Raw genomic sequence first — 12151 nt, forward strand, 5'->3', positions numbered from 1 at the left:
CTATCTTCCCGTCGCTTTGGATTCACTTCTCCGCCGGTCCTACCTTTCAGAAAGTGGTTGATTTTCTGTCTCCAGAATTGCTGTTCTTCTTCTCTTCGATCTGCCGATGGATTTTCAGGTGTTTGCAATCTTTAGATAAGCTATCTAGCTGATCTCCGGCTAGCTGAAGCAGTCTCAGCTTGCTACTTCTCCGCCATCTTGACTCCTCCCCGGAAAACGTTCCTTTTGCACTTGCTAGGAGTATTTATTCTGCTGGTGTTAGATGGAGTATTAAGTCCTCTGTTACCTTATTTATTTTTGTATGGTTGTTTTATGTATAAGTGAAAGAGGGGCATAGAATTCTCCTACTATTATTATGCTGCTGTCTATTTTCAGTTCTATGAATGATTTGCTCCACATATTTGGGACCTCTATTCTTAGATGCATATATATTTATAAATGTTATTTCTTCCTGGTTAAGTAACCGTTTTATCACCATATAATGTCCTTCGCCGCTTATGACAGTTTTGGCATAAAATCTATTTTGTCTGGTGTAATTATGGCCACTACTCTTTGCTTTAGGTTCCCATTTGTATGAAATATCTTTTTCTCTCGTTTCACTTTTAGTGTATGTGTGTCCTTAGATCTAAAATGGGTCTCCTATATACAACATGCAACTGATTCTTGTTTTTCTTAATCCAATCAACCAATCTCTGTCTTTTAATTAGCAAGTTTAACCCACTTTCATTTAAAATAATTACTGATAGGAAAGAACCTACTAGTGCCATTTTGTTAATTATATTCTGCATACCTTGTAGCTTTTTTTTATCCCTCCTGCCTGTCTTGCTGCTTTCTTTTGTGTTTCATTTATGTTTTTGTAATGATAAGTTTTGGTTCCCTTCTCATTTGTGATTTATACACCTATGTTACATTACTACAAGATTCTATAATTGTCTCTGTATTTACTTTTACCAGTGAGTTTTGCATTTTCACACAGTTTTATGCTATGGGGGGCCTCTATTCATTTCAAGCTGAAAGACTCCCTCCATCAGAAAAAAAAATTAAAAACTTAATTTTACATTATTTTATACATACTAAGATGACTGAAATTTTAAAATCTGATAATAGCAAGTTTTGGTGAAGATACACTACAACTGGACCTTTCATACATTGCTGATAGGAATGCAAAATTGTATGACTTTAAAAAACAGTTTAACAGTTGCATATTTAATTAAATATAGATTTCAGAATGACTCAGCAATCCTATTCCTAAGTATGTACCTACGAAAAATGAAAACATAAGTGTCCCCAAAGATTTGTGCTTAAAAGTTTATGGCACCTCTATTAATAATAGTCAAAAAATATATGAAAGCATTTTGGTATTTCTATTCAGTAGAATCCTACTGAGCAATAACATGTAATTAACTGATACATACACAAATATGAATAAAACTTAAAGTATACCATTGATTCTATATATATGAAATTCTAGAAAAGACAAAATTATAGTTATTTAAAGCATATCAATAGGTACCAGAAACCAGTGGTTTGGGGGGGCTTGACTTCAACTGATCACAATAGAACATTTTGGGCTGATGGAAATATTCTATATTATGATATTGGTGGTCATCTCACAACCAAACAGATGTCAAAACTCACTGAATTGTACACATAAAATTAATGAGTTTTTGCATGTAAACCATATTTCTGTAAAGTCGATTTTAAAATTAAATATGGAGGGATGCTTGGGTGACTCAGTAGGTTGAGCCTCTGCCTTCAGCTCAGGCCATGATCTCAGGGTCCTGGGATCCAGACCTGCATGGAGCTCTGTGCTCAGCAGGGAGCCTACTTCCCCCCTCTCTCTGCCTGCCTCTCTGCCTACTTGTGATCTCTCTCTCCCTCTGTCAAATAAATAAATAAAATCGTTAAAAAAATAAAATTAAATATGGAAAGGACCCAGTTTGAAAACAAAAAGATCTCAAAGAGTTATGCTAATTGTAAAAAGAGAAGAAACATTTGCTTATATGGATGTCTTGCATACCCTGGGTTCATTGAGTGTATTCATGCCTTTTGGTAATCGTTAAAGAAAAATACCTTAATAGCGTCTTATGAATTTTGGTAACTTTGGAAGTTAGTGAAGTTTATTTTTAATAATACAATTGGCCTAGTGTTGAAATTGAATTAATAAGTTTTTAGTATTTATTACATTAATAACAAATCAAAACATCATTTAAGTGCAAATGATCAATTCGCTTTTATAGACAGTCATGCTATGAAGCTACCTAACAGGCAATTTAAAGTTAGTATGTCCAAATAACAACTTTTTAGCTTCTTGATCTACAGCTCTACCAATATGTGCCTTCCTGGTTATTCAGCAGTAGTCCTTAATTTAGAAGGCTTTCTTAATTTATTTTCCTACCTACTCCATAAAATCCATCAACATATTGGGCTAAGACTATTTTAAAATATCTGCTGAATCCAGTCACTTTTTATAAGCTGTATCACAACAATCATATTTTCAATCCCAATTAGCTCTTGCCTGAAAAATTGCAACAGCTTTCAAACTGCATTCAGCTCTTGCTCCTCTATAACCCGTTCACTACAAAATCACCACACTGACCTTTTAAAAACCTAAATTAGATCACTCCTGTCCTCTACATATAACCTAAATAATGACTTTCCACAATATTTAAAATATCCCAGGAGTTTTTCAAGATTCTAGTGCCCTTTATATCATATAAAGCATTTCATTTTTTGTTGTTAAAAAGAGCAAAATTCAATGAGTTTGTTTTATTAAAAGATTTTAGACTTTATAAATATGAGCTTGGAATAAATTGTTTTATATATATACATGTGTGTGCACACACACACACACATACACACTCTTTATTTAATTCACTTACTATATGTATTGCACTTACAACTGTCCCTGGCATGAGTTATTTGCTCAATAAACATGAATTAAATTAAAAAGTGAATTAATGAGTGGGAATGTAGTTATGTCTAAGTCTGAATTTTGGCAAGTTTATCTCTTATTTAGTGAACATCAAATTATCTGACACATTTTAATTTAACTTTTCCTAATATTTATGCTGTATAATCGTATGTGGTATAATCGTGTATGTATTAGGTTGTGAACAAAACTCTACAATCATCATCATCATTATGCCAGAGTACTTCCCAGAATAATTTTATAGACTCAGTAAAATAAAAATAATGGCTTAAGCCAAATTATAGAGACCTGACTTGTAGACACATGTTATACATAAAATCACAAGTGTAGTTTTCCCCATACTAATTAGTCCTAATTAAAGAGACCCTCATATAAATCCCAAGTCCAAACAGTTATCAAACTTCACAGAATTATCGAGTGGCCTAGAGTTTAGGGTAGGGAAAATTCACTACTCAATTCATGAACCAAAGCAAAAACTGAGAATGATTCATTATCTAATCTATTAAGTTAGCAGTTCTCTATGTGTACTATGGGAAACTCTGGGGGCCACTGAGACCTTTTCAGGTGGTCTGTGAGGTCAAAACTATTTTCACAGTAATACTAAAATGTTATTTGCCTTTTCACCTCATTCTCTCATGAGTGTACTGTGGAGTTTTCCAAAGGCTACCTAAAATGACGTTGCAACAAATTGGACACAGAAGCAGATATCCTATATTAAGCCAATAATTCAAAAGATTTGCAAAAAGAAAAAAAGCCATTCTTTTCACTAAATTTTTTGTAGAAGTATATTTTTCATACACTACGTTTTTGGTTAATGTGTAAAGAGCTTATTAGTGTTGTTTTAAATGAAATAATTTGTGTTTTAATTACTAATACGGTAAATATTGATAGATGTAACCAACACAAATGAAAGCCTCTTTGGGGTCTTCAGTAATTTTTATGTGTATAAAAGAGTCCTGAGAAAACATAGATTGAAAAATGCTATATTAAGAGAATCTTTAGAAAATCTTTGTTTTTCGATCACTTATTCTCCTTCCATCTCCACTTTCATCAGCACAAAGAAATTATAACACATTAAATTATTAGGAGAAATAAGATAAAGAATGCAAAAACTTAGTATAATACTCAAGAAAAGATAACTATTTTTATTGTAAGCAGAATCATAATTTAGAGTGGGAAAGTGTTTTTATTAAATATCATTTCAGATATGTACCTATATAACATGACTAAAAACAGACCTAGTGTGATATTTAGCAACATATACCCTTTTCTACTTAATATCAAGTGATATTTTTGACTGTTTTTTTTCTTCAGGAAATTTTTGCTAAGTAGATATAGCCTTAAATTACAAATACAACAACAACAAAAACATCTTCAACACAGATCTAAAATGTTGATTTCATTTGGGACTAAAAGTGTCCATCATATACAAATTTGAGGGCAAAGTGTCTCAAAATGCCTTTTTCCTTTTTTGAGGTATTCTTTTTTAGATAATTACACATTTTCATTTTATGATACATGGTGAAGGAAGGGAATATAATTTCATGTACAAATGTAAATTTGTATAAGAACTATTGGCAAGGGCACCTGGGTGGCTCAGTGGGTTAAGCTGCTGCCTTGGCTCAGGTCATGATCTCAGGGTCCTGGGATCGAGTCCCGCATCGGGCTCTCTGCTCAGCAGGAAGCCTGCTTCCTCCTCTCTCTCTCTGCCTGCCTCTCTGCCTACTTGTAATCTCTCTGTCAAATAAATAAATAAAATCTTAAAAAAAAAAAAAAAAAAGAACTATTGGCAAGAATCTTGATGAGGATAGTTGGTTAAAAAGTCATAGTATGTTGGGCTATTTAACAAATTACTTCTAAAAACCAAGTTGCCTGGCAGTGGTTATTTGCAGTCATCTGTAAATATTTGATGTAATTTTATTTTTTACACCTAGAGGAAAACTAGGAAAAAATGATACTAAAACATGGTCCCATGAAACACAGAAAAATGAGGTAGAGGAACAAGAATGAATATTGCTTTCTTCTCTAGGCCTTACAACCTATTCACCCTATACTTTCTGAAAGAATGAAAAAATCACAAAACTGTTTATATCACATATATATGATTTATTAGGGATATAAAATTAATGGACGACCTGCTAGCACACATTACTGAGGTCAAGTTTACCCTAGAGTTATTTGGCAAATTCTGACTTCATATGAAATGATAAAGGTCAATATAGTCATTCTGTGTTCCTTGAAACATAAGCTTTAATAGCTACTGTCCATAGACTGGGGGAACAGGAGAATGGACGAGTTCTATGGCACTCTGTATAAATATGCCTATAAGATCTGTTTTTCCTCAACACCAGCAGTTGAAAAGTTGGAATACTTACTTAATATCTCTTTTAAAGCAATATTGTTTTGGATTACAAAATTGATGCATGAATTTCAAAGACTTTAAAAGCTAAAGAAAATATAAATATGGAAATAAAAGTTACCCTTAATCGCCCCCCCAAAAAAAGGATGCTTAAATTGACACAGGGTGTAGTGCAACAGATTCTAATTAGCATGAAAGAACGTGGAAAAAAAAAGTCGTTTTAACATCATCTAAAAGAAGTTTGGTATTTAAGATAAGTCTGAAGTCCCCTTGATAATAAGGTGAAGGAAAATACATTAAAGTATAATAATAGTACATTCATGTGGTGGTAATAGAAAAAATATAGTAATTCAAACTGAATGAATACTCAAACTTGAACACAATATTTATTGCATATTCCAGTAAGATACTCTGGGTAAGATGCCCTTTGCCTATATAGAAATTTATTTTTTTTAAGATTTTGTTTATTTATTTGACAGAGAGAGAGATCACAGGTAGGCAGAGAGGGATGGGGAGAGAGAGATGGGGGGGAAGCAGATTCCCCGCTAAGCAGAGAGGGGATGCAGGGCTTGATCCCAGGACCCTGAGATTATGACCTGAGATGAAGGCAGAGGCTTAACCCACTGAGCCACCCAGATACCCCCCTATATAGAAATTTATTACACGACATCTGGGTGGCTCAGTCATTTAGGTATCCAACTTCAACTCAGGTCATGATCTTGGGGTTCTGAGATCAAGCTGTGGGTTGGGTTCCATGTCAACAAGAGGTCTACTTGAGGAATCTCCCTCTCCCTTTGCCCCTACTCCCCATTCACATTTTCTCTTTCTCTCTCTCAAATAAATAAATAAAATTTTTTACATATCTATAGAAAGAATATATTAATGAAGATGACTTGGTTTGTTATGAAGGCACAGAAAAGCTGAAGTAGCAAAAGAAATACTGATAGACTTCATCAAAGCGCTATCCAGGGGATGAGTTTTTTGTTGCTGTTTTATAAAGATTTATTTATTTATTTTTTAGAGAGCAAGAACACACATGCTTGTGCAAGATGGAATGGGGGGGCAGAAGGAGGGAGAGAGAGAATCCTTAAACTAACTCTCCAGTGAGCATGGAGCCCAAAGTGAGGCTCAGTCCCAGGACCTTGAGTTAGTGAACTATGATAAAATCAAAAGTTGGCAACTCAACAAACTAAGTCACTCCAGTGGGAGAAGTTTTGACCGGCGTATTTTGAATAGTAGAATCTCAAAGCAAAGCTATCCCTCCCGATTTCATTATATTATAGTTTTAATATGTTGAAATTAAACATTTTAAAAACGTATTTTCAAATCATTTTTCCTTTTTCTCTGCAGACTAAGCAACCTTTTGAGAATAGATGGTATGAAGCATAAATCTATCTATATGGAAACACATTGGTAGTTATAGGAATACAGTTATGCCATGGCAGTTCTAGTCTCCGAACTCAGACCTTTCCAGGAGTACTAACATTTTTTTTTTGTATATAGTTCTAAACATTTTCTGTATTTCCATATTTCAGAGATTATTTAATAATTTGATGACTAATATTCTATAGTATGGCTCTAACTTTATCATGCCTTCTCCTGCTGATGGGCAAAGTTAATTTAGATTTTATTAGGGACGGGGTATATAATTTTTAAATAATAAACTGTCTTACATTTTTTAATGCACTATCTCAAAAAATATTAATATGAGACTGTCCCTAAAACCTAGATCTTTTTCAGTGTGATTACTAAGTGATTGTGATGAAGTATATGAAATCTCAAGAATGTTGTTGGGTTTAACTACATTGATCTCAAAAATGATAGCTAACCACTTAGATTAACTCACAAATATTGATTTCATTAATAATATAACTGATTTGTATAAGCGAATATTTATGTATTATGTGAATCCAAAGGGAGATGGTGATTTCCTATTTGGGTCTCCCAAATATATTCCCTCACCTCTTGACAACTCTAAATAGGTTCATGGGGACTGTTTCTGTCCTAACTTATCAGGACACAGGATCCCAGTAGAGTAAGGACTATATGGGCCTTAGTAAAGAAGTATCAAAATGTTGGTCATGTTACTCTAATCGAATAATTTGTGTTACTAAATATATGATATGTTGCCAGATTTTCTCTTTATGTTATTTCTAATCTATGTGTAGTAAAAAGATGCATTATTGATGTGGGTCCATTGTTAGATAACGGCCCAAACCAGATAAGCCTATGTATATGTGGTCTTGAAAGCACAATTATGAGCATTTCTAACAAGCACTCATATCTACTGATAAAATAGGCTGTCAGTGTTTGGTTGGTTTCGAAATCTCCTAAATTGCCTTGGTGAAATTTCCAGCTTGCACTAAAATCCATGCTTGGAGGGATAATACTGACCCTGCACCTGTCAGTAAGGCTGCAGATGGTGCACGTAACACACACGATTGCCTTCAAAACAGGAAGGAGGAGGAGATGAAGGAACAGATTGCTGTGTGAAATGAACACACACTTCCAAAAGGCTAATTATTTGTTCCCTAAAACTATTTCCAGTGTGTTGCATCTTTAAACACTGAGGCTCACTTCTGTGCATGATTAAAAAGCCAAAGAAAATTTACAACAGCAAATGCAATACGTAAATATACTGTGCCGTTGTTCACCAAAATGCATACTTTCTATTCATATGGAATTATTTGCCTTTGTGGTAGAGAATTGTAGATTATAGATTAAACTCTCTCAGTTAAATTATGCATAGATAAAATGTATATTTTTCATTTTTTAGGAAACTGAAAAATTGGTATGAGCTTAAATGTAAATCTTGGAGATGACTAAATTACACCAGAGTATTGATTTAATCACATAACATTTAAAGAGGAAATGACTACCACAAAAACTCTGGCATTGATTATAAAGAGTAAAGTTGAAAGGCATTATCACAAATAATCTAAAGTAGAACTTTAAAAGAAATGGAAAATTAATAATTCAGTCATTAAAAATAAATGTAATTAAAAAGTGACTATATAGTAGTGATTATATATATACATTTGACCCCGGAACAATGTGGGGGTTAAGGATGCTGACCCCATGTGTAATCATAAACTTGCCTGTAACATTTGATGCTTCCAAAACTTAACTACTAATAGCCTGATGCTGACCAGAGGCTTTACTGATAATAGTCAATTAATACATACTTTCTATGTTATATGTATTATATATTGTACTCTTTCAATAAAAGAAGCTAGAGAAAAGAAAATGTTCTTACAAATCTCATAAGGAAGAGAAAATACATTTACAGTACTGTAGTGTATTTATAAAAGAAGACTTCACATACAAGTGGAATTGCACAGTTCAAACCTGTGTTGTTCAAGGATTAATTGTATATGTATGCATAAACATAATTTTCTCTAACTTCTGTATAGAGTTTCACTTCCTCAATTTTGGCTTCTCTCAATTTTTTTCTAATGAAAAACATCCTATCATAACCTCAAATAGCCTCAAAAATCAGTTAAATATGTTTTACTTATAGCACTTCATTATTTTACCAAATACTTCATAATCTTGTTTTCTATTTTAAACTGAAAAATATCTAAATTTATAATACCAATTCAAAAATCCAAGAACGGAGGTAGATTATTTATTTAGTGTCCCAATTACCTAACAAGGCCACAACAACATGGCATGCATAATTATATAAAAGAAAAGGACATAGTGCGGAATCTCAACAGCTGGAAGACTGAGGATATGTTACTTAATTTTTCTGAGCCTTATTTTCCTCATTTGTAAGGTGAGATTGCTAGTAACACTCACATCACATCATTATTAAAAGCTCAAAATGGTACACTGAATACAAGTCTCCTGCAGACTGTCTAGAGTTCAGGAGGAACTGAAAAGGATAGTTATTATTCTTGGCTACTGGTTTATAAAAATTATGAATGAATAAATTGGTGAATAGATTACTGAAAGTATAAAATAGGTAAAAGTGCACTATGTCACATTCTTTTGCTATTGTAATAGAGCTAGTATGTTATGTTTACAAACCTTATGAGAAAAAGTAATCACATTTTTGCAAACATAATGGTTCAATGATGATGAGGTTATAAATATATTACCTCTAAAAAGCATTAAAAAATTTAAACCAGTGCAGATTCAGAGTGCTAGATATGTACTCTGTTCTATGGGATGAATGGAAAAGATTTGCATGCATTTCAAATTGTACATAGAATGATAAGTCCTCCCCATTAAATGTAAATATAAGAGTTGACATTTACTGTCATAAGGAATATTATAATAAAACTCAGCCAAGAATGCAGGTGTGAAGTAACCACTTATTGGCCTTTATTCTGTGTTCTTACTATAATAATAATAATCACAGGTTCAATGATTTAAAGATTGTTGGGGGTACAGCAGGTAGCAAGTATCCAGTTTGCCTAAGTAGGCACTTGCAGTGGAATTTCAATTGTATTATTTTTTTAATTTTAATTAGGCATAATTAGGCCTGTTAAATAATATGAAGCTGTAGCCTTCTTGAAGGCAGCCAGTGTACCTGCCCTGGTTTTATTTTTTTTCTTCTGAACATCTAACTCAGTTCTTTATACATGATAAGTGCTCAATTGTTAAAATAATGAATTAGGTATCCTAAAAGACTTTTTATGCATCTCTATTTTTATTAAAGATTTTATTTATTTGAGAGAGATATAGGGAGAGAGAGAGTGTGCATGCATACATGAGTGTGGGGGAGGGGAAGGGCAGAAGGAGAAGGACAAGCAGACTCCCTGCTGAGCAGGAAGCCTGAAGCCAGGCTTAATCCCAGCACCCTGGTATCATGACCTGAGCCAAAGGCAGATGCCCAGGTGCCCCCTTTTTATGTATCTAAAATGGAAGGTTGGAAAGCCATAATTGAAAATTGATGAGAAACATGGCAGCTGAAATTAGATGTGTGAATTTCGCAGGGATGTTTGGTACCACTGTAACCAATTTGAACTTGTCACCACTTCCCAAGGATGTAGGAAACTGAGCAGCGAGTAGTCAAAGAGGACAGATTGGAGGTGACAGAACTCTGGCATAGGTCACTTCACGATGGAGATGCAGATAGTTGTCTTCAAGAGGTCCTTGCTATTCTCAGTTCCCATGAGAATCACCAAAGGCTGTGGCAGCAGTCAGGGTCACAGAAAGAAGGTTACCTATTACACTGACCCACCTAAGTTTCTTTATTCCTTCATTTTTTACCTTTCCTTCCTTTCCTCACCTTCATTGTCAAAGACAAAAGAAAACACGCTTACCTCTCCGTTCATCTTAACAATGTTCTCACTTATTCAGTTACTTATCAACTATCAGAGTGAATATCAATTATATTTATATTGACCTGTAACTAAGTATTCTTTATCAAAGATAGAGGTGGAGATGGGAGAGATGCAGATTCTACAGGGATCGTCATCTACCTCCACCTACATAATGGAGCATCAACAATTATTGTCTTTAAAAAAAAAAAAAGTTACCATCTAATATTTCTGTAATAAGCAATTGAGGTTTTCATATGATTTTGAAAATTTTTTTTAAAGATTTTATTTATTTATTTGACAGAGAGAGATCACAAGTAGATGGAGAGGCAGGCAGAGAGAGAGAGGGAAGCAGGCTCCCTGCCGAGCAGAGAGCCCGATGCGGGACTCGATCCCAGGACCCTGAGAACATGACCTGAACCGAAGGCAGCGGCTTAACCCACTGAGCCACCCAGGCGCCCATGATTTTGAAAATTATAGTGACTTGAAATTCTGCTTTGAATGTGGTGATGTAAAGCCAAGATTCCTCTTTTCTTATCCTTTAAAATCATCTAACAGCAATGGGAACTAGAAATGAAAATATAAACTCCATTTTTATTTTCTTATTTTATTGGACCCATGAGACAACTAAACCTTAATCCATAAAATAAATGGAGAACATACCAAATACAGAGGAGTTCAGGCATAGGTGAAAGTGAGTACGAAGAATCTTAGCTCTAGATCTCACAAAGAACCAAGAAGGCTGTGAGCAGGAACTGAGAATGCAGGCTGTGGTAGAAGTGCTTCAGTGTCTAGTTCGAGTTCAAGAAGTTGAAGAGTCTGAAGTCAATATTTATTTAACCATTACTACATTTTGTTTTATAATAGCAAAATGTTGGGGAAAACTTAAATGTGCACCAGTAAGGATCTGATTAATAGACAGTGATATACCTGTCCATACAACGAAATACTGTTCAACGGATAGCGAAAACTATCTATGCATATGGTGTTAACTCCAGAATGTATTGGGTTTTTTTTTTCTTTTTTGGGGTGTTTTTGTTTTGTTTTGTTTTAAAGATTTCAATTATGTATTTGACAGAGACAGTGAGAGAAGTAATACAAGCAGGGGAACAGCAGAAAGAGAGGGAGAAGCAGGCTTCCTGCTGAGCAGGGAGCCCAGTGTGGGGCTCCATCCCTGGACGCTGAGGTCATGACCTGAGCCAAAGGCAGACGCTTAACCACTGAGCCAAGCAAATGCCCCTGCACAATATATTGTTATATGAAAGAAACAAGAGTTGGAAGAGTTAGCACTATAATTTTTAAAAAATTAATGTTAGGATGCATTTGCCTATATATGTAAAAATCTATCTGGAAGGATATAAAAATAAACGAAATTGTGATAATAACCAATTGTAGAGCTAAAAATAATATAGCTTTCCAAACTGAGAAGTGGCAACAAGGGAAAGATAGTAAATAACTTCAGTTGAATTTCTCTTTCTTCATTTTGAAGTAAATTGAGACCTTCAGAAGCTAAGCTACATGGAAGTCCTTCTTAGGAGTTTAGTGTTAAGAACACACACATATACACACACTCCTGAGACCATAAAGAGT

Source organism: Mustela nigripes, chromosome X (assembly GCF_022355385.1).
Source record: "Mustela nigripes isolate SB6536 chromosome X, MUSNIG.SB6536, whole genome shotgun sequence".
In the NCBI taxonomy this organism is placed as follows: domain Eukaryota; kingdom Metazoa; phylum Chordata; class Mammalia; order Carnivora; family Mustelidae; genus Mustela; species Mustela nigripes.